We start from the raw sequence: 24,876 nt of genomic DNA on the forward strand, positions 1-24,876 counted from the left end.
TTATTAATTTCAAATTTATTTTTACTATTACCAGAGAATATATACTGTATGATTTTAATTTTTAAAAATTTATTGTGATTTCTTTTATGACCTAACATGGGTCTACCATGATGATTGTTCCATTTACAACTGACAGAGTATATATTCAGCCATGTTATGTGTAGTGTTTTTAAATATCAATTAAATCATGTTGCTTGATTGAATTTTTCAAGTCTTCTAAATTCTTAACAATGTTTTATAAAAGTACCTATCAGTTTCCAAAAGAAGAGTGTTAAAAAAAATAGATCTAAGCTTGGTGTGGTGGTCCACACCTGTAATCCCAGTGGCTCAGAAGGCTGAGGCAGGAGGATCACAGGTTCAAAGACAGCCTTAGCAACAGGAAGGTGCTAAGCAACTTAGTGAGATCCTGTCTCTAAATAAAAATACAAAATAGGGATGGGGATGTGGCTCAGTGGTCGAGTGCCCCTGAGTTCAATCCCCAGTACACCCTCCCACAAAAATAGATCTACCATATGTTTCAGCTATACCACTCCTAGCTATTTATCCAAAAGAATTAAAGTCAGCATAGTTTAGAGATATGCCCATATATGGCAGCACAATTTACAATGAACAACTTATAGAATTAATCTAGGTGTTCATCAAAAGATGAATGGATAAAGAAAATGTGACACACACACAATGGAGTTTTATTCAGCTGTAAACAAGAATGAAATTATGTCATTTGTAGGAAAATGGATGTAACTGAAGAACATAATTTTGAGTGAAATAACTCAGACTCAGAAAAGTCTCATATTTTCTCTCACATGTGGAAGCCAGAAGGAAAACACAAATAAAAAAGGGACTCTATGAAATTGGAAGAGGGAACAGAAGGAGGGAGGAGGGGAACACAGGGGAAATATTAGGGAGTGAAACTGTTCAAATTGTACTTTTCTGGATGTACAGATATGCCACAATAAAATCTACCATTCTATGTAATTAATATGCACCAATAAAAGAAGAAAGAGGAGTATTGAAAGTCACCTATGTGCAAGCTCGTTCCCTCCCCCTTCTGTTGTAGTAAGCAATGTTTCTTCAAGGATTTTGAAGCTCTGTTATTAGATGCACACATACTTAGGATTGTTATGTCTTCATGAAGACTGACCTTTTTATCAATGAGATTATGCATCTATTTCTTTTACTTTTTCTTGTCCTGATGTCTGCTCTGTCTGAAATTAATATATTCTTTCTAGTTTTTTATAATTTGTATTTGCATGGCATATATCTTACATCCCGTTTTTATTGACTTCTTTGTTTCAATATGTTTGAAGTGTTTTTCACTGAAAGCATATAATTAGGGCTTGTGTTTTAAAAATCTCATCTGACAACCTCTGTTTTTTACATTGTAATATTTAAACCATTTATATTTAAAGTAATGCCATATACTTGGATTTAAGTTTATCAGCTTGCTACTTGTTTTCTATTTGTCCCATACTCACCCCCACCCCGAATTTTTTCTTTTCCTTACTGTCTTTGTATCCAGTAATTAAGCATTTTATTTTATCTCTAATATTGGCTATTTTTAATTCTTTTTATTGGTGGTCATTACAGCACTTATTACCTACAAGCAATGTGCTACCACTTCACATGTAAAGTAAGAACATCAAAATTACATACTCCGATTTCTCCACTTTCATTCTTTATGCTATTGATTATCATACCAATCTCTTTAATACATTGTTATCATTTTTGTTTTAAACTATGTTTAAAGAAATTTTAAAATTAAAAAAGCTTTTGATATTTTCTCACATACTTATTTTTGGAGGTCTTTCGTTCCTTTCATGGGTGAGGTTCTGATAGTTAGCATTTTCCTTCAGGATAAATAACTTCCTTTTACATTTATTGTACAAATCTGAGGATCATAAATTGTCTCAGTTTTTGTCTAAAAATATCTTCATTTTTCTCAAATATTTTTTGCTGTATATAGTAGTCTGGGTTTACTTTTGTCACCTTTCAGTAGTTTAAAAATGCCATTTGATTTTCTCTGGCTCATTTGTGTTTTTGATATGAAATCAGTGGTTTTCTTACCTTAATTCTTTTGTATTAAGTGACTTTGGCTTTTTCTTTGCACTTCTGGTTTCCAACAATTTTAAGATGATACTTTCTAACGTGTTTTTCTTTATGCTTATACTGTTGGAGCTGTATTGTATTCCTGGGTCTATAGGCTTATGCTTTTTATTAAGTTTTGAAAAAAAATGAGCCATTTTCCATGCATTTTCTATTTCTCTATCTTCAAGTTCACTGTCCCCCCTCCCCAGTATATGATTTGGTATTAATCTCATTCAGCCAAATTTTCATCAGGTAATGTATTTTTCAGCTTTTGAAATTTTATTTGGTTATCTTTTCATCTTCAATTTCTTTTGTTTATGTTTTCCTTTAAATTTCTAAATATGTATATAATATTAATCTTAAGGTATGTGTCATCTCTGTCATTTCTGTGTATGTCTCTACTAACTGATTTTTTCCCCCTTACTTTAGGTCCCATTTTACTATTTTTGGTCAGGATTAGTTTTAAAAGAAAAAAAAATTTATAGGCTACTTGGCATTGTGAATACCACTTTGTTGAATGGCTTTTTGAATTTTCTTTGAAAGATAGGTGGACTTTATTTTGTCAGACAGTTAAATTTCTTGCAGACCAACTTGATCCTTTTGAGGTTTGTTTTTAGTGCAGGTCTTTAGTAACCTCCGTCTAATATAGCTTAGCCCTAATACTTCTGGGGTCTCTTCTGAATGCCTTTCTTGTTCAGTGAGATTCCTGGAAGACTCCCAGGCCTGTATGAGTTCTGGGAATTGTTCAGCTTAATATTAGGTTTTTTTTTTTTTTTTTTTTTTTTACTCATACTTACTCTTTGCCTGGTTTCATGGTATCTTACCACATGTATGCAAAACTACCTATTCTGCCAAAGATTCAAGGGGCCACATATGCTGATTTCTGAGGATTTTTTTTTCTTGTGCAACTCTGCCTTTTCTGACGCTTGGCTTTGCAAATTAAATCCACCCTACCTTTCCAAACTTTCTAAGATCCTGTTATCTACTTGTGTTCCATATTCATTTGTTCTAGTCCTCAGGTAGAAGCTAGGGACATTTGTAGAAGCTTGTTTATTTCCTTTCTTTCAGGAACAAATCCTGTTCAATTTTGAAGCCCATGTTTCAAAAGAATAGATGCATATATTTTTATCCTTTTAAAAAATTAGATTATAGACAAAGTGGAATAAGCTTTTCCCATTACTCTTTGTAGGCATATGGAGTTTTATCTGATGTCTGATTAACTAAACACAAAACAAAACAAAAACAAAAACCAAAAAAAAAAAAAAAACTCTGTTAGGTCAATATTGAGAAATTAAGAATTTCCAAAAATAGAACCAGACTCTTACAGATAATTTCATGTGTCTTTTGCTTATTGCAGACAGGGCTCCAACATGATTTGGGAGGAAACTTGGCTCTAGTCTTTCTTAATAACAAAGTATCCTTCATTTTCTCACTCACTCTATTCTTGTCTAAAAAATATGAATTTAAAACAGCTGGAAGAGAAACATATCAGGTCAGAAAGGATTGTGCTGCTCTGAACTGCCAGTTACAGTGCACAGAAGTATGCCACATACTGTTTTGTAGAGCCACTAGTGTGGCATACAAAGAAAAGTCTCTTATTGCTATCTTGGCTAGGGTTGTGGTTTTATGTTCCCATGGTTTGGAAGCTACGACTTAGAAAAAGCCCTGGTACCTGGCTGACAAACCAGTTGACATAAATGTGCTAACCATATCCTGGCAGGTGGCCTGTTCTGCTAGCTGGCTTCTGAGAAATGATACACATGGAAGCCTCACAGACAGATCACCACTATCTCCAGTCTCTGAAAGTTCTGGAATCCGAATCTGGAGCAAGTTCATTGCTTTCATTGGAAATGGACCAAAGAGATTGCTAAAGGCTCTTACTGTGACTAACTCCCGCCATAAAATGCAACACTGTTGAGGTATTAGGTTCTTTATCAGGGTGGGCTTAGGAAGTGAATCAATCAATCAAACTATCAATCTCTCTCCCTATCTATCTGCTATAGAGGTATATATTATAGTTTAGATAATGCTTTAATGAAACTTGTGCAGGCTAGCTTTACACTTCATCCTCTGTAATCTAGGGATAATTTTAATTCCTACTTCACAGGGTAGGAGGATACAATGAAGTAATATATGTAAATGGCTTGGTGCCTGGTACCTAATGTTTTAGCTTGATACATTTTTTTATTTTTATTTATTTTTTACTGCTGTTACTACTACTATTACAACGATGACAATGACCACTACCACCACCACCACCACTACTACTACTACTACTGCTGCTGCTACTACTACTACTACTTTGTAGATTGCATGGTAGTGCTTATTGGTTATTCCAAGGCATTCTATTGAGTATGCTATGAGTTGTCCCCTCTTAGACTTTGTTTAGCTTTTTGGTCATATTTATCTTTATACTCTACTTAGCATGTACTTTGGAAATGCATTTTGATGGTCAAAGTAAATGTTCTACAATAGTGTTCAGGTCTATCTGCCCAAACCAAGAAAATAACCAAGGTATTCATAGATGTGTGGAGAAGGAGATTTCTTACTTGTAAGAGTGATTTTCCTGTCTGAGTCTTGGGTCTGGATGTGACAAGCAAGAATGTGACTGTAAAATGTTAACAGTGGGAATATAAAATGTTGAAAGGCATCTCAGAATCTAATAGGCCTATTCTAAAAAGAAGGACTCTGAGAAGCATACCGTGATCATGCTCATTTACACCTTGACTCTCAGCCTGAAACCCACAAGTCTACACTCTGCTCTGTGGTTCGGGGGTTTACAGCTCTGGCAATTACATACTTCAGCCTCTCTTGCCTGCTGACTTTTGATTGGGTTCTGCAAATTTCCATCACCAGAGGGAGACTGGAAGGTAGAGCTGGAGAATGAAGACCTTCTTCCTATTTCTTGTTGGGCTTGTCAGTGTTGCTTTGACATTGGAAGTTTACTCTTGTCTTTTTCTTTTCTTTGTATTACCAGAACCAGCTTCATTCTACCTGAGAGGTATCACCTGTAGCCAGGGTTACCCCTTTCCCAAAGACCTGAGCCCCAGCTCAGAGGGGCTCCTTCTCTGAGATTTTGAGATTCTACAAGCAGCTGGGAAGTACATTTCCTCAGACTAAACCCTATGTAATGCATGTTCCTTTTCTGAATTTTATAGGTCTTGATAATCCCAGCCTTTTCCCTTTTCTTCACTAGTCATAAATGTTTTAGATTCTTCCCATAGTTAGCATCTCTAAGGTATTTTGGTGTTTTTGTTCTTTAATTTTGCTAATACCCTTTAAATCAATATCCTATTTTATTTCCTCCCTGTTTAAATGATTGGTGTAATTTCTACTTTCTTCCTGCTTTCCCTCCTTCCTTTCTTTCTTACTTCTTTTCAAATAAGAATAGTCCTGTTAGACTATAAATGATGGTATTCATGGGTTGATGCATTGATTTTGTTATGATCTTGGCCTTGAATACAGCCTTGAGCTTCTTTCCAAAGGAAAATGGGATACTCTTAGTCCATGGTATGAAGTAGCATAGTAAATAAATTATAAACTAAGGTCACTTGGGATAATGCTCCTGTGAAATTCCTGATCAAGTAAGTTTATTGGAGGACCAAGTGATTTCTGCAGTTGACGGTTAAGTGGTAATAACCATTACAAGGACTATGTCATGAGATTTTTTTTTTTCTGTCTGCACTGGAGGAATAATAAAAAGAAAATGTCAAGTTCAGGGTTTATAATTCTCAGTTCAAGAGTCAGAGAACCAGGGCTGGGGTTGTAGCTCAGTGGTAGAGCGCTTGCCTAGCATGTGTGAGGTACTGGGTTCGATCCTCACATATAAATAATGCATATAAATAAATAAAATAAAGGTTCATCAACAACTAAAAACAGTTTAAAAAATATATAGGATTCTGAAAATAGTTAAAATTCTTTTAAGAAAGAGAGACAGAGGACTTCTATGATCCCCTTATAGAAGATCATTATATCCCTCGGAGATATAGAACAAACATGACTGAAAACCAAGCCCCAAATTTAATTGTATGGGCTACAGAACTACAATCGAAATTGGAAAAATAGACTTACCAAATTCTTTTTTTTTTATTGATTGTTCAAAACATTACAGAGCTCATGATATATCATCTTTCATACATTTGACTCAATTGGGTTTTGAACTCCCATTTTTACCCCAAATACAGATTGCAGAATCACATCTGTTACATACTCACATTTTTACATAATGGCATATTAGTGACTTAAGTGTAAATTCAAGAATTGATTGTGAAGGAGTGAGACTCTGAGCTTTGGAATGGGAAATTTCACAAAATGTTGAAAAATTTGAGTTCACTTCTCCCTTAACCTTTCTTGCTAGAAGAACAAACTCCTTTTTTCAAGTCTCAGATTGTTTCTCTCTTGGTGAAATTTTTATCATACCTGATGATATTGTCATATGAGAGTAATTTATTTTCTCACCTTCCCATTAAGACTCACTCTTACTGGGTGTGACGGTGTATACTTATAATTTCAGCAACATGGGAGGCTGAGGCAAGAGGTTTGTAAGTTCAAAGCCAGCCTCAGAAACTTAGTGAGGCCCTAAGCAACTTAGTAATAATTGTCTCAAAATAATAAACAAACAAACAAATAAATAAATAAGGCTGTGATAGTCAATTGCCCCTGGATTCAATCCCCTGTACCAAAAAGAAACAAACAAAACAAAACAAAACAAAAAATAAACAAACAAACAAACAAAAAAACAAAAAAATGCACTCTTTATTGTCTCTAGACCTATAGCTAAAGTCATATCTTCTTAGGTAAAGGAGTATAAGTTCAAATCTGACTTTAAAAAGAGATAGCATAGACTTCACGAGAATTGCATGATTTAGTTAATTTACATTAGGGGAAACCCAGAGTGTATGAAGTATGGTGAGAATAAATTCTATGTGTATTAGATCAAGGACAATAGAATACAATATGGGGTCAACCTGAATTTATTGATATGAATGCACTTAGGAGAGATTCTGGATTTAACGTGTTAGCCTAATTAGCTGGAAGTGGCTCTGACAGTGTGCTTGGTTGGTTGACTTAACTTTGGACTACACAGTGGCCTACATTCTATGAGGCTGAGATATCAGAATTTCAGTGGCATAACATAGAGCAGGGATAAACAAGGAATGGTACATGGATCAAATCTAGGAGCTAAGAATTGTTTTTACAACTGGAGGAGGAGAGGGAGGAAGAGGAGGTGAGTGTGGGCGAGAAGGAGAATAGGGGAAGAGAAAGGGGGAGGGAGCATATGTGGCCTGCAGTCCAAATATATACTGTCTGAACTTGTGCAGAAAGTCCGAGGTACTCTGACATATAGAAAGATATCCAAAGGTTTAGTAGGGTAAGGATAATGGAATGGGATTATCATGTGCAAACTCTCATCTTCTCCACATCTTGCAAGTGTGTTTACAGCTATGACTTAGGCTCCTGGGCTCAGACTGAGCACCACTGGGGAGGAGGTGCCTCCTCTCATCCCTCACTGTTTGCTTCAAATAGAGGAAAAACTATATCCAAAGACTCCTCCTTGTCTACATCCTTTTACCCCTCTAGTACCTGGGTGGGAGATGGGGGACATGGGATTTAAAAAAAAAAAGAAAGAAAAGTGTGCCTTTGAAAGTCTTTGTTCCTTGAGAGGAGATGGCCTTCTGGAGAGCAAGGAAGACAAAGATCTAGACATTCCTAGAAAATGTGCTGCAAAATACCTTATTCAGGCTGAGATAAACTTCCTCTAAGATAATAAGGCAGTTGTGCAAAGCCCCACATCCCTCCTTAATCAATACTGGAACTGATAAAATAGCTGCTGATTGGATGTTGAGTTTCCATAGTTACGACAATTCCGTTTTTTTTGAGAAATCTTGTTTCTTTTCCAACTTACCTTTTTCTAATTCACATATTTAGAAAAAATGTTTTTAGTTCCTGCCACTCTGGTGTCCATGAGAGACATTATTTTATGATGTGTATTAACTGGCAGATTCTCAGAAAAAAAAAAAAAAAAAGCATTGTTGTTGGAATGAAGTCATCTGTTTGGAGAACTAAGCCCCAGTGATCACTCAAAGAGCGGGAACCCAGTGCCCTCTGCGTGCTCAGCCCTTTGGCACACACAACCATTGTCGAAAACCTGTTTCCAGAGCAACTGAATTCTCTCCTGAAATTACTTGGCAGTTGACAAGCTCCTCTTTCTCAAGGTCTGGAATAACTCTTTTCAAGGGCCTTGTTTTAAGGCAGCTTGTTCCTGATGGAAACCAAAATCATTGCCAGCCAAAGAATGTAGCACTACCCTAAGGTGGGTTCACCTAATAACTTTTTATAGTGTATAGATCAAGTTGTATTTGAGGGTCGGGTTCCTTTTGATGGCCCCATCCTCCTAGAAACATGTAGACACTAAAGTCAAAACACTCTCTGGGCTTTTGGGTTACTTTCAGGACATTATTACATCTGGATATATGCAATGCCTACATGACAGATTTTGAAGGATATTCCTCTGCATGCATTTGTCCAAATGGAGTTTGGGGTGAATAGCTGTGGGGAGGAGGTGGTAGGTTCTGTGGAAAGGAGATGATTAGTCCCTCTTTGACTTTTTAAGTCCTTACTTTTAAAAAAAGTCTTTAAAAACAAAACAATAAAAGCTTAATTTCAAAACGGATGTACAGGATCAATTGCTAGGTCAAAACTAACAAAAGTGGAATTTAATATAAGTGTAAGAATCCTGTGATTAGGTTAAAAAATCAGTTTCCTAAATAACTACCAGGTGGGGAAGCTCTCGATTTTTACAGTCACAAGAATCTTTTTCTACTAAGGAAAATCAGCTTGTACCACTTCTTCAACAACTGCCCCCCACCCCTAACCCCCAAGAAAAGCCTCTCTTGGGCCATGTGCAAACAGAATAATTTAAATCTCATTAAAGAAAAAAGATTAAACAGAATCCTTCATTGTTGAATGGTATTCATTAATTTAAGGGTAAAAGAGTGAAAACATTTTAACTATGCAGCTGAACCAACAAAATTTGATATTTAGGCTATTAAAACCGAAAACCCAGGTCAATTATTGAAAATAGAATTGGACATATATAGAAAGTAAAAACATAACAGAAAATACAAGTGGATACACAGAGAAAAGGAGAAGGCCTTGGGGTCCCATGGACATCTTCTGTGAGATAAGCATGTTGGGTACACTTGGGTCTACCTGATTAAGCCTAGGTTGATTTTGGCATTTGTGGGGGACTAAAGAGGAAATGGGGCTCCTTTGGGTTGCAAGATGATGACTGCAAAAGACCCACCCATCAGTCAAAAGACCCACCCATCTGAAAGGCTGTGCATGGTTAGTTATAGCAGGCCCTTCTTGTGCCATGGTGCATTGTACTTTCAAACCTCCTTTACCTGCATTATCTCCTTTGCTCTTCTGATGTGCTCATTGAAGGACTGAGAAGAAATTCCTTCAGTTAGTAGCAAGGCCAGGCCTGGTCTGCTAGGCCTCTGCTCTTTTGTAGTATCTTCCCGAGAAGAATTGATCTTTCAAAAGTTTATCTTGCCTTGGAAATAGCTCTAATTCCTACCCTTGAATTAAAATCGGTGGTGGTCATGGGGGGAAACGTGGGTTAAATACCTGCTTTTGTAGTCTTTCTTCTTCTCTGGGATGGTCTGTGAGCTTCTTCCTGTCATCTGGATCCATCATTCTCATTTCCTCTTAGTAGAGTCTCTGGTGAGACTTAAGAGTTAGTCGTATCCTCTGGCTCTTTGGTTTTGAGGATGCTTTGTTGCCCCGACTTGAGCCTCCAGAACCTGGGATATCCTTGACATGAAGCAGGGATCCATGGAGACTCCCACTCCTGTACTGTGCTTGTCTTTCCAGAGAGCAGAAATTTCTGGTCCTGACTGAGCTGGGGAAATCTTTCCCTTCAACTCCCCTGCTCCCTGTTCTTTCCTCTCCTATTTGCCCTCTTTCTCCCTTCACTGCTCATACTTTTCTGGCTTATCCAGAATATTCTGTTTGTACACAGGGCAGCACTGGCTCATTGTACACCCATACTCTGACTTTTTAGGTGGGTTTGGGGGTTCTCAGCCACATTAACCTCATGGCTGGTCTTGACTTGGATTCCCATGATGTCATCCCTGGGCCCTGTGGGGGGAAAATCTCCACCTGCCAAACTAGTCCTGCTGGGTTGAAGGCTCATTGACTTAATTACTCACTTCAACACCCTGTTTTCGGCTCCCACCTCTCCCCACTTTGGCCATATGTCATTCCACATCTCGGAGTTTCAGAAACATAATTGCATGGATTCGATTTACTCAATCATTATAATTCTAAAAAGTATTTATTAAGTGCTTAGTTGTGCGTGGTGGTATATAAAAGGGGCTTACTTAATGATGTGAAAATAATAATTCCTTACATTTTATGACAGGGAATGCTATTATACCCCTATCTCCTTTCATACACCAACTCCAGCTATTTATATCTTATTCATTTGTTTGAGGAGATGTGGGAAACTTTTGATAGGCCCAAGATCCCACTTGCCCAGAGGAACCCTAAGTCTTACAGTCAAAAGGACTGTGAAAAGGACCTCAAGACCAATTTAAAGCCTCTTAATATTTCTCTGCTTCTTATTTTGAGTCGAAACACCCATAGTGGGAGAAACAGTGGTTGGGAGGGAGGGACCACATGCATCTCCCCAGTTTAGAACCACGAGAAGATGAAGTGGGGGAGGGGAATAAGTGTGGTCATGTTTAACATGTGTATTGTTCTGGGTTGGGTCCTAGCCCATAGCCACCTGTTTAGACTCCTGCTAAACTCAAAAAAGGAATCATTTAAAATCTTCTGTAATCCAGAGTTTCCTGAAAGTATTGGACCATGGAACTGTTTGGAAAGAAACACCTGTGGACATCTGAATCACCCTTGTAGGTGTCTCTCAAACTCATTCTAGAATATACTGAGTTAGTCACTGAGTTTTGTCACAAAAGGGAGGTAATAATGAAAGAAACAGTCTCATAGAGAGCTAAGGAGGAAACAGCCTTGTGAGGAGGCAGGAGGCCCTGCATAGAGGTTGAACTTCAGGCCAGGGCTGCTGCTGGGGAAGGACTTAGTGTCTTGAGATCTCCAGCCCTTGTGGCCTCACTGTGAATTGTCTATTGGGAAGGGTGGATTGCTTTTTTTTCTTTCTTTTTTTTTTTTTGGCTGTTTGTCATGTCAAAGCACACCTTCAATTTTGGAGAAAGAAATTTTCTAGAGTTTGTCTTGGTACAACTTGAATCTAGGATGAATGGATTCGAACTTGAACTCCTGATTTCTTAGCTGCCTGTGTGGTCAAGAAGCAAGGTATTCACTAGAAATGACATTGTTGGCCCTTCACCTCCTTTGAGGAAACCTTTTCAGCTTTGCAGGCTGTTCCCTGGAGGTTTGCTATCAGGCTGCTGCCAACCTACTCCATGACATTCACCCAGAGCTGCTATTTCTGGACGCTCTTGACCATGTACAAATAGCTAAAATGCTTCTTTCCTTGTCAAAATATAAGAACTGGTCTAAGTGAGATTTTAATCATAAATCAATTTTGCTTGGAAAGGCCCCAATATCTGATCTGTTTTTTGGGATGGACTTTGAGGTTCAATTCCAGGGTTTAGTATGTGTTCTGTAACAAATAACTTGATGTATTTAAATGGTACTCCTACATTTCTGAAACAGCACTAAAGGATGTTATTTTTTGGTGTGGCTGGGAATAAAAATACCCTGGTAAACTTTTGAACCATATGTCCCTGTGTCTTGATAGCTAGATAGATGGGGAGAGAGACTGCCTGCTTTTTTTTTTCTTGTAAGGGGATGGGTATCAAGTAAAATTCTCTCCTAACATGGTTTTGCTTTATTTGAAGCAAAACTTTATATTCATTAGACAAAATGAGTCCTTAGGCAATAATAGAGATTCTTTGGGAACCAAATATTTACATTTTGAACTAGCTATAGAAATATTTACTGACTACTGTGATTTCAGCTTAGACACTGTTATTCATTTTATTGAATTCATGCTTTTGCTCTTGGGGATGAAGTTTGAGGTAATATACAAACTATATAAGTCATTGATGTGATTGGAGATATTTTTAAGCTTAAAAATTATGGGCTAAGTTTTCCACTGAGAAAGGTTTAGAAATGATTTAAAAGAAACATGAGGTTGGTTTTAAACTTTAGAATACAATTTTAAAGTAAGATGGATGCTTTTTGTTTTAGTAAATACGCTTTAACAGAACTATCTCTGAGATTCTTAGTATGAAGTCTAGGACTTCCAGGAAAGGGGCTGAAGCTTTTCAAAGCCAAGCTCTATGCTGACTGTCTTTGATTTGAATTCCTTGCTTTTAATTTGTCATTTTAATTTTTGTTATTTTCACATGGTTAAGTGGAGGGTATTCTGGCCATCCATGTCCTGATTTTTTGAAGATAAACTTAAAAACTTTATTCATGACAATTCCATATCCTTTGGAGCTTTAAATGAAAGCGTCTGCTATATCCCAGTCATGTGACAACTCAAGAAGAACTCATCCTGAAATAGTTTCATTTCATTGGATTATGTTTGCCTAACAAATTGCAGTTCTAAAAACTTGTGCAGACAAGCATTTTGTAAAGATTATTCCACCAATTTAAATGTGATTATGTAACGTCTATGAATTCAGTGTACATTTCAAGAGAAATGCTGTTGGTCTTGTCTTCCTCCTCAAGTTATGCAGTAAACAATGAGGTCCAGAGATATCCTCCTGAGCTGTCATTAATTCTTCAAGTGTCTTTTCTTTCTTTCATGTTTCATGGTAATGGCGGCATATGAATGAAATTAGAATTTCATATAATATAGGTTTTAATGAAAAAATATAGTAAAATTCTTCCACTCTCTGCAATAGTTGATATCATAACTGAGACAGCTGCTTAAGTGACTAATGGGCAGGTATCATACACAGGATGGGAATGCTGACATAGGAATGATTCACATCCCAGATAGGACAGGGCAATTTAAAACTTATGAATAGTTTATTTGTGGTATTTTTCACTTAGTATTTTGGGATGGTGGTTGACCGTGGGTAACTGAAATAGCAGAAAGTGAAATAATACTTAATGAATCTACTGGTTATAAATTTGTAAAGTGCTGTTGAATTTTCAGGTACAATATCCTACCATCCTTAAACCATTCCTGCCTCTTTCAAGTTAATCCAAAACTTCATCACTTTATATCAAAGCTTCTATAACAATTTTCTTGCTGGTTCTCTGCCTCTAGCCTCTTGTATCTTCCAGTTTACAGTGGGTTTGGGTGGCTCAGATATCTTTCTAAACATCTTATTCATCCTGTAAATCCTTTGCAATGGTCTGCAGCGGCTCCTCAATGTTGACTTTTTCGACATAGTGATATGGGCATGCTTACTCTGCTTCAGTCCAATGAATATGGCCTGTGCTTGTATTCATGCTCTCTGTGCATTTTTTGGTCAAATTTTTACCAATCAAGCAATTTGACAATTTGTTCTGGGTCTTAAAATGTTTCCTATTCTTAAGGAAATAATGCTTGATATAACAGAAAGTTTAATGTCCAAAGATGTTCATTGTAGTTATTTACATAATTTTTTTGTATTTGTTTTGTTGATTTTATTTTTTAAATACACAATAGTAGAATGCATTACAATTCTTATTACACATATAGAGCACAATTTTTCATATCTCTGTTTGTATATGTTTATTTACATAATTATAAGTTACAAAACCCTACATGTTTAGCAAAGGAGACTTATGTATGGTACATCTATAAAATCTATGAAACATAGACATTAAAAATCATCATACAATATTTGTTCACATAGGAAATTATGTATGTTCCAAGAAATGAGGAAAAAAAACCAAATTCTATATTCAGTTTGAGTTCAATCATCCCCCCCCACCAAAAAACAAAACAAAACAAAACAGTAAAAACACCTTTAGAAATTCCTATTCCAAAACTGAGAGATTGTTCATAATTGGTGGCATTATGGCTTACTTTTGGGAAAGTTTTTTAAAAACAAAAAATATTTTTATATTTTCAGTGTTATTAATATTTTTATGTGATTCTTTTTTAATTAGTAGGATTTATTCAAGTGTGAAGAATAGAAACAGAACTTTTACAAGGGCAAGGTCCTGATGATGTCTTTTATTTTCAGGAAAACTTTTTTTTTTCTCTTTTTATATTCTTATTGCTTTTCCTCATGACAAAAGTAATCTTTGCCCATTGTTAACTTTTTTGGACTATAGAAATGCACAATTTTTTTAAAAAAAATGTAAAAATTACCTATAAATTCCATTTAAAAAATTGCCCAGTGATAGTTACTGTATTTTTCTAGTTTTTATAACAAATGACACACAATTATCATGGCTTACAGTAGGAAATACGTATCTTTCCCTCAAGTACTAGAGAGACTGACTGCAGATAAGGTCCAGGCTCTGGGATCTGCTCCACGCATCTTTTCCCTCTGGATCTCAGCAAAGGAGGAGCTCTGCTCTGGGACATGCCCCTGCTCTCAGAGAGGGCAAGAAGAGAGGCTGAACAAAATCACATGGTCAACTTTAAAGCACTGGTGTGGTCTAGAATACTTTCTTTGTCTGTTCATACCACATGGGTCAGAGCAAGTCCTATCTATGGGCAGCATTGTTGTGTTAAGGTAGTGTATGTATCCCACCCACAGCAGGAGGGGATGATGAACCTGCCATAACCACCATCAGTATTTTTATGTATATATCCTTACAAACTTTTCAACATGCAAGAATAAGTGTACACACACACAACCCATACTTTTAAAAATGGGATGACACGTGCTATAAATTACTTCCTTAAAAATCAAAAGGTCAATATATATATATATATATATATTCTTATATATATTGTTTTGACTGTTTACATTTTAATTTGAATACATGATATTCCTCTTTATAGATATATTGTAATTTTTTCCTTATGTATATCTAGATTTTATTACCCCCCTCCTTTTTTTTTGCTAGTACAAACAGTGCTACTATAAACATCTTTGTTCAACTATCATTGAACCTATCAGTAAGATATATTACTAGACACAGAATCACCATGGCATTCAAGTAAATGTTGCAAATTGCCTTTTGGAAATGTAGTTTACAATCTTGCCCAAACTGACAATGTCTACCTAAAAATAAAAATGTATTTATTTATTCTGTAAGACAAACTTCAATTCAACTTTTAATGACTCGTTTTCTTAGTTACTCCATCTGGAATTGATTCTGAATATGATGCTTTGTGTTCCCTGTTTTTCATGGACATTCTTGTGTGTGTGTGTGTGTGTGTGTGTTGTCCTCTGCATTTTAGAAGTTTTTTTTTAGGACCATTCCTAAACTCCTTTATTTTCCCAAAAGTGATTTGTGAAATCACTTTTCTGGTATATATATCTAGATAATTGAGAAATTGACTGGCTTTTTTTTTTTTGCCTTCTAGTATTTTCCCTGTCCTATCCCAACATTGTGGGTCCCTGCACTTCCATTTTCTGATCCCCGATCCGGTGGGCAGTATAATTCACATTACTTTGAGGAGGTATCTGGGGAGGAGACAGTAATGCACATGCAGAATGTATCTTTCTGGGTTTTATTTATTTATTTACTTTTTACATACATGACAATAGTGGAATATATTACACTCATTATTACCCATTTATAGCACAAGCTTTCATAACTCTGTATATAAAGTATGTTCACGCCAAATTATGCCATTATACATGTGAATTCCCAGGCATAAAAACAGCCAGGGAGAGGGTGGGACTTTTTTCTAGTTTTAGGAAATGATTCCCTGGGAGTGGGGCAGGAGGGCAGGGGGCCATGTGAGAATTGCACCCTGTTTCCTTCCCCCCCGCCAAAGACTGTGAGAGCAGAAAGCAGTGCTGGCAGAGAGGATAGGCCTCTTCCTCATTCTAGCAGCCATGGCAGCAATGGCATATACACACTTTGTTTCCTGTATTGCTTTCCCCCCTCTAAAACATGTCTGTCATTCGAAATTCAAAGATTTCACATGAAAATCTAAAATCTTATCTTCTCTTGAAAATACCTGGAAGATCTGGTATTGCAGGGCCACATTCCTGCCTGGAAACCCTCCACAGGGGTGGGATGGCTGCTGCTCCGTATACCTGGTGGGGCATGTTGATGGGGCATGAGCATGCACAGTCACACGCCCTCACACTGCCTGGCCTTGCCAGGTTTGTAGCTTTTACACCTGTTCTAAGTGGCCTCTCAGAATCCTCCTATGACTCAGGCATGCATCAAAGAGGCAGAACTACAACCTTAAGTAGCCCGTGTGGACAGTCGTGGGGGAATCAGAGGTACTCAGGATGCACAAACACCTTGACATCCTTGACGCAACTCTGGAGTAGAGGAGGGGGCCTGAAAATGACTGAGGTTGAGCTTCCTGTCATCTCTTGGGGGTGAGGCTCAAGACAAGTGAAATCACCTATAGAAAGAAGAGTTCTTCCATTTCTTGCAGGTTTGAGCTTCTGAAGATTTCACATCCTGTTCACACTGTAAAGCTTCATTTAATACTTGGTGCTGACTATCATCAGGCGTTCTTCTAGGCACTTGGAAATGGCTATGGAGAAGACAAAGCTCCTCTCCTTCAGGAGCTTGCACCCCACTGGGAAGACAGCTCTTGTCTTACTTCTCAGGAGAGATGTGACTCCGTTAATCCCTCCCTCTTTGTTAGGGCACTTTTAAAATTTGGTTTCCAGAGCATGAACATCCCCAGGCTTTCCTCCTCCCCACTGGCTGCTGCTTCCTGTCTTCTTTGCCTGTTCTTCCTGTTCTGACCCCTTAATGTTGGGGGCTCTGGGACTCTGACCCAAGTGTCTCTCTTCTCTTCCCCCACTACACTCACTCTCTTTGGGCTCTTATTTGATCTCCTAACTTTAATGGCATCTTTGTGATTAATGATGTTCAGCCCAGATTACTCCACGGAAGCCAGGACTCCAACTGCTTACTCTGCCTCCTTGCTGGATGACTAGTGGACATTTCAAACTGGACGTGACCCTCATTTTCTCTAGAAGGCTTGCTCACCTGTTGCCCTTTCCATCTCAGCTGGTGGCATTCCACCTTACAGTTGCTCAGGCCAAACTTGGAGTCATTCTTGAAGACTCTTTTACACACACCACTTTCAACCTGTCCACTTTTTTTTGTCTCTATCTTTAAGATATGTCCAGAATCCGATCACATCTCAACACAGCTCTTACTACCAATTGGGTCCAAGGTGCTGTCACTTGCCTGTAGATGACTTCCAACACACTCCTCCTTTGCATTCCTGTTTTGCCATTCTTCTTCAATAGCCTGCTCTTCATATAGCACTTGGAGCGATGCTGTTAATATGTCTAAACTCTAAGAGCCTCAGTGGCTTCCACTTCCCTGAGAGTAAGAGCTGGTGATGACCCAAGAGGCCCTGAACCCTAATTACTTCCCTTATCCTGTGTTGGATTGCTCTCCCCTTCCTTCAACCTGCTCTAGCCATATGACTCCTTTGTCTTTCCAGGGACCTCATATTTGTTGGTCCTCTGCCCGAGATCCTCTTTGCTATGAGTGAGGCCTTTCCTGACTCTATTTATATAATCACAGAAACTCACTCCACAAAACTATCTATCTCCCTTGATTGATTAATCCCCCCCAATAGGACTTATCAATACTTATCATATTGTGCATTTTACTTATTTTTTATGGCTTCACTCCCCCTCATTAAAATGTAAGCTTCCCAAGGGAAGGATTGTTGTTACTGCTGCATCCCTGGCTTAGTTTTTGTTTTTTTTTCTTTTCTGCTTTAACCGAATGTCACAGATGGGGTAAATTATAAACAATTGAAGTTTAGTTGACATACAGTTCTGGAGGTGGGAAGTCCAAGATCAAGGGGATGTATCTGGTGAGAACCTGCTCACTGTGTTAGGATATGGTAGAAAGCATCATTTGGCGAGAGAGCACACACTTGAGAGAGAAGGAAGGGGACTGAACTGCCGCTCCCATGACTAAACCACTCCTACGATAACTAACTTGCTCCCAAGATGATAGCTTTAATCCATTCATGAGGGTGATGCCCTATGACCTAATCCCTTCTTCAATGGCCCACTTAGTATTGATACGATGGAAATTAAATTTCCCCAGGAGTTTTAGAGAACACATTCAAACCATAGCAATTCCCAGTGCCCATGTTGTCGCTGAATAAATATATGTTGAATGGATGAATAAATGGATGAGTCTCAGAAGACAGTCTATCTGAATTGATTGGTGGATTACAGGGGGGAGATTTGTCTATTCCATACTTATTTATTGAGAACTTTTTATGTGTTGAGCAGTGTGGTCATGACTGAGTAAACAAGAAAAAATGAGACACTCTCTTATGCATTTCAGGTTCTCGTGGTGATCCGACCCTGCTTACTCAGAACCTGCCCTGGAGGTCAGTCTGGTTTACCCAGGCAGCACTACTGAGGGGACTCTGGGCCTTTTTCTTTTTCCCTTTGACAATCTAAGGAATTATGCTGGGTGCTTCTGGAAACTCTTTGTAGAAAGCAAGTCTCATTAAAATTTTCTACATAACTAATGGAGCCAGAGGGGATCAGAAATAGGAAAGAGATAAACATTTAATTAATCCAGTTTTACTTTAGAATATCATTTAATATTGGTGACTAGATTTAAAAAAATATAGTTTTAGGATTACCTTTTTTTAAAAAAATATTTATTTATTTTTAATTGTAGTTGGACACAATATCTTTATTTCACTTATTTATTTTTATGTGTTGCTGAGGATCGAACCCAGTGTCTTGCACATGTGAGCTGAGTGCTCTACCACTGAGCCACAACCCCAGCCCTTAGGATTACCTTTTAACTTACATGAATCTTTATGACCTAATTTCTCTGCTTCTAGGATTACAGAGATGGAGCTGAATGCTATTTTTTTGAAAGGGGCAGGCCAGTGTGTATTTGCATTTGAATTTTAAAAGGAAGCTCTTACTGACATTGGCAGCTATGAGTCCAGTGCTGTGTTGAGTGACAGAGTTTGATGAGAGATCTAAATATGTTTTTTTTTTCAATGATATCTTAAAGAAAACTAAGAAAAGCCTACAACTTGGCAGGAGAAATAGAACATGTGTCCAGTATTCACATGGGACCCTATAAGGTAGACAGTTTTCAGGCAGACAAAAATTGTGAACATAAAAGGCCATAATGTCTATAAAAATGGCACAGCGTCCTAAATGCCCTTCGTGGCCATAATTGCAGAGTTCTGTATATATTGCCAAGTAGAAGGAGACAAATGGAGACATGCACTCTGTTTCTGGAGAAGCAGTAGGAGAAATTGGAGTTTTGTACACAACCTATGCTAAGGTAATTCTAGATACTAATATTTTTGCATAAATATGACAAATCAGAAACAAAAAGATTAAGCTTTCTCTTCCCTGGGAAAGCCATTACTTAGCCTTTCCCCTCTGTTTTTCTGTATTTTATATCAAAGATTTCCTGACATTTAACAGAAAAGTAGAAAACTTCTGAAGAACCAGGTAGAGTTTTGGTGGAAAAGACTACAGTTTTAATCTCAGACCCTGGGAGGTGTCTCGTCTCTGTAAGTAGAAGCAGATTTGATATCATTCCTTTAATTAAAACCATCTGATGCACAAAATCCCTTCTCAGTTGCCCTAAATAACTTATTTTCCAACTCCATCTTCAAACAGTTTGTCTTCCAATAAAGCACGTTATCGTTTCTTCAGAAGACCGATAACCCAAGAGTCGTGAATAATGGGAAAATGACAAAACTTGCTGTACATAATCAGTTGGCAAAGGAAGGAGAAATAACACTGCTTAACTGTTGTAACATATATTTTTAAACTGAGCTTGTCAGTCAGTATGGCTGCCAAGTCACAGATTTTTCTTCAACAATCTCAAGATGGCTTAATGCCATATAGATTTGAGTTTGTTGGTGGCTTTCTTCTCCCTCTGAGCCTTTGACTCTAGAAGAATACTGAAGGATGCTTTTAGAGTCACAGTAGTTGCTTGGGGTTCAGATCTTCCAATGTGAGTGCCAACTGGAGTTAGACCATGATGTTATTATAGATACATTTTGTCAGCTGATCAGCAAGTGGACACTGGTTTATGGAAAAAAAAAATGTTATCCTGAAAAGTGTATTGGCAGTCAAATTAAGATAAATCAAAATAAATATTCAATGTAATAGTGGAATTAATTCTTGTAGGATTCTGTGGATAATCATTTTGCAAAGTAAGGATTATTATTGGTTTTTTTTTTTTTTTTTTGAGATGCATCTTGATTCAAGTGTGTTAGGATGGAATCCTAGTTTCACCCATTACTGGCTTTGTGGTGGTTACAAAATAGTTGACTATGAGGAACATATTTTTCATCTATAACTTCATAAAATCAGTAAGAAAAATACACAGGACTATAATAATAAAATGTGCAAAAAGATATGGAAGGCAATTCATACAAGGGAAAACTGAACACCTAAAACTTCTCAGTCACACTAACTTTAAGGAAATGCCGATTAATGTGAGATACTACTTCAGAAAAAAGATATCTAAAATACTAACTGTTGATTAGGATATGGAGAAACTGGAATTCTCCTGTATGTCCGGTACAAATACACTTGGGCAATACTCTAGTGGAGAAAATGGGTAATAACAGTCATATTTGTCTTCAACCTTAAATAAATTGCTTGTGATATTTTACTATTAAGTATGATATGAAGTTTATTATGACTTAGCACTATTAGTTAGATTAAGGTATTTTCTTCTATTTCTAGTTTGCTAAGAGTATGTTTTTTAAAATCATGAACTAATGTCAAAATTTAGTGGATGACTTTTGGGGGCCTGTATTGAGATGATCTTGTGATTTTTTTCCTTAATCTATTAACATGGATGAATTACATTAATAGACTACAAATAACTAAATTAATCTTGCATATTTGGGTTAAACAATACTTGTTCATAGCTTCAACACACATGCACAACTCGTCCATTACAGAGACGAGACACCTCCCAGAGTCTGAGATTAAAACTATAGTCTTTTCCACCAAAACTCTACCTGGTTCTTCAGAAGTTTTCTATTTTTCTGTTAAATTTCAGGAAATCTTTGATATAAAATTTATTCACATTTTATGTAGAATTTTTATATATATCATTAGTGATAACAGTTAGTGATTTGTTTTTCCATATAGTATTTACCTAGTTTTAATATTAAGTTTATACTAACCTTTTAAATTAGCAATGGGCTTCTTTATTTATTTATTTATTTTTTAAAAACTCTGAACTAGATTTATAAGATTCAGATTTTCTGCTATTTCAAGATTTGGCAAAAGTTGTTTTAAAATTTGTGGCTAGATCTTTAAATATTGCCCAGTTTTTAGCTTTATGTGGGGTTATACATATTTTCCAACTTTCTATTAGTCAATGTTGGCAATTTATATTTTTCTAGAATTTTCATTTGAATAGATTGGCATAAAGTTTTACATAATATTCTCTTGTACAAAAATCCATCCTGTTTACAATTATATCCATTCTCTTTTTCTTGATATCATTTGTTTCCTTCTTTATCCTTAATTCATCTTCCAGAGATTTGTAATTTCTTTGTGTGTTTTTCCCCCAAAGAATCATTTTTTTGATTTCCTAATCAATTCTAGTATTTCTTTGTTTTGTCTTCTATTTGGTCTGCTTTTGTATCTAATATTTCCTTCAGGTTTACTCTGTTCTTTTAACTTCTTGAGTTGCTGGGCTCCTTACTTTTTTTTCTTTCAAAACATATGCATTTGAAGATATATGGATTTCTTCCTAAAATATCTGCATCAGTGCCTAATATACATATACATATATATGTTACTTGCCTTACAGTTCTTAGCTCTGGTTGTTAATCAGTTCCAAGTATTAAACATTTCCATTTCGATTTCTTCATTGACAATGACCATTTGTCTGTTTCCAACTGCATGTTTTGACCTGTATTGTAGCTGTCAGTTTCTAATATTACAATCATTCTAATGCAGTTAATTGTTCTTTCTTCTATTGTCTGGCTCTAGATCCTAACTGACCCTGTTTGTCACCTTGGTTTTACCTCATTGCAAGAGATTCCCAAAGGTTTCTTTTTTTCTTTTCTTTTTTTTTTTCCTTTTTTTCCATTGTGAGCATTTTTGCATGAACTTCCTGACTCTAAGTTGTGGACATTTCCACACAGGATATTTCATATTTTGTTTCTATTGGGAGTCCCAGGTTTTCATAGTCTAGGACTTTTTCTTAAGTCTTTTGGTTTTTTTTTAAGAGAGAGAGAGAGAATTTTTTAATATTTATTTTTTAGTTTTTGGTGGACACAACATCTTTATTTTATTTGTATGTGGTGCTGAGGATTGAACCCAGTTCCCCGCACATGCCAGACCAGCGCGCTACCGCTTGAGCCACATCCCCAGCCCGACTTTTTTTTCTTTTTTTTTTAGATGTTCAAGGTTTATTTGATATTTCGGTTGGTGTGACAAAAAGATCTTTCTTTTTACATAATATAGAAATGTGCGCTACGGATACATATAATACACAGAATAAAATCCTTTAGAATAGTTTACACAAGACATGCAATACTGGATTTAACATTGGTTTCCAGGATGTGACTGAATGAAAAAAGCAAAACAAAAACAACAAAACTGTTGGACTAGGGCATGTTTGATGAGGTTATATATCACAATCTGGTTTGAAGGGCAACTGGAGCTGTGCAATATGGGGAGTGGTATCCCAGAGATGGTAGAACTATTTTACACTAACAATTTTAGGACTACATAAGTTAAGTACCATCCAGCATCAGGATATCTGTAGGGTTTCATAAGCCATTCCTATTTTTAATTTTAGGAAATTGATGTTTTCCCCAGGCCATCTGCTTTAATCACAGATCAGATAAAAAGGACAACATGCACAACCTCTAACTAAAATCCTGTTGTATCTTGGACATTAAAGTGATATGACATTAGAAATCTTTTAAATTTTCAGCTCCAAAGTGTATCTGCATGATTCTTTAAACCTGCCTCTTCCTCAGATTCACTTTCACAACATCTGAGATTCCATTTTGTCCCAAGACACAGGTACACTTAGGAAAACACCATACTTCGTTCCATAGAGACCCTTAATCCTGGTGAAAATTGGGTGCACCTGCCTAAGATTCTTCATTATACTTTTTGCAAAATCGGTCACAGACAGTCCAATGACCCAGGATATATATCCTTTTAGTCTGATCACCTCATAAGCAGTGTCAACCACCTGCTTGTGAACCTTTTTCCAAGGTTCTTTATCTGCATCAGTGCCTAAATCTGGGTGCATATTCTTCAAGAAGACACCAGCAACATTCACTCCACTCCGTACAGGTACACTAGAGTCTCCATGCTCCCTGAGGACCCTCCCATGACAGTTTAATGTGTGAACTCTCAGCCTTTCCTCCACCAGGTAATGGAACTGGGCAGAATCCAGATTGCTACCACTTCTAATAACACGGTTTTTGAAAAAAACCACTTATCTTCCAAGCCACATAGGTCAAGATATCTACTAGATTGGAAACAACAAACAACTTGCAATATGGGCTGTATTTTACAACATTGGGAATGATGACCTTTAAGATGTTCACATTACACTGGACCAAAGTAAGACGACTTTCTCCCTTTTGCTGACGTGCTCTAGCTGTGATAATAACGAGCTTGGAGTTTTAAGTCACAGAATAGTCTTTGCCAGAGACAACTTTTGGTCTTCTAAGGAAAAGGCTACCATGCTAGAGATCCATTATCTTTCCCTTCAGTTTATCCTCCATGACATCAACAAGAGCAAGTGTATCTGTCAAGTCCTTCATTAAGATACTGATAGCACAGGCTATACCAACAGCACCAACCCCAACAACTGTAATCTTATTCTGAGGGACCTGTTCTTCCTTGAGAAGATTCACAATCAGCTGATCCTGGAGACTTGCCATTTTGAACTTGGAACCAAAAGGAATCGGGAGTGCATGTTGAGAAGGTGTCACAGGTGCCCAGCAATGGAATCTGCACTCAGCAGCAGAGTCTCCAGCCTAGCATCTGTTTAAGTTCTCGGCTTGCCATTTCTCTATCACACAGGCGGTGTAAATTTGACTTCCCCACCTCTACATATGTCACAGGTTTGGGATTTTTTCTTTATTTTTTCATGAACTGTCTCCCCTTCCCAGAACCTCTATAGCAAACAAGCTGTTTTACTGCTGCCCTGGGCTGTTGAGAAGCTGCCCTTCTGAAGTTCTTGTTTTGTAGGAGACTTAGTTCTAGCTTCTACCCTCTCATGGGATCAAAATGTCTTATGTTTCTGGATGGATATTGACATTCCAGCTCTGGTCAGGATACCCCCTGTGTTGCTGAGCCTCAGTTTGCATGCTTACCAATCTAGCTTTGAGTAGCCATTCATTTTTGTAATTCCCTTTGGAAACCAGAGATCTTGTAATGGTTTTGCATATATTTTAGAATGTCTAATTTTCTAAAAGTAGAAGGGGTTGTATTGTCAGATCAGGCAAATTTTCTGTAACCTATGTAAAAAATTTTAAGATCAAGTTATTTCTTAGCTTGTACTGCAAACTATTACTCCTCAAGTGAGTTATTCTTGTGCATATTCTTATTTTTAAACATTAAGTTTTCTTAATAACACACTAAACATTATTTTAAATAAAATTCACTTAAAGAGGGAAAATCTAAGAATGAATTGGAATTCTATTCTAAGGTTTTCCTAGAGCCTTGGAAGAAAAGAGTA

General features: G+C 37.0%; 1 pseudogene; it reads right to left on the reverse strand.

The window, feature by feature from the left end:
• Positions 1-23,001: 23,001 nt before the first annotated feature.
• LOC113194672 (L-lactate dehydrogenase A chain pseudogene) lies at positions 23,002-24,076 on the reverse strand (annotated as a pseudogene).
• Positions 24,077-24,876: the final 800 nt, after the last annotated feature.

This window comes from Urocitellus parryii, chromosome 12, assembly GCF_045843805.1.
Source record: "Urocitellus parryii isolate mUroPar1 chromosome 12, mUroPar1.hap1, whole genome shotgun sequence".
In the NCBI taxonomy this organism is placed as follows: domain Eukaryota; kingdom Metazoa; phylum Chordata; class Mammalia; order Rodentia; family Sciuridae; genus Urocitellus; species Urocitellus parryii.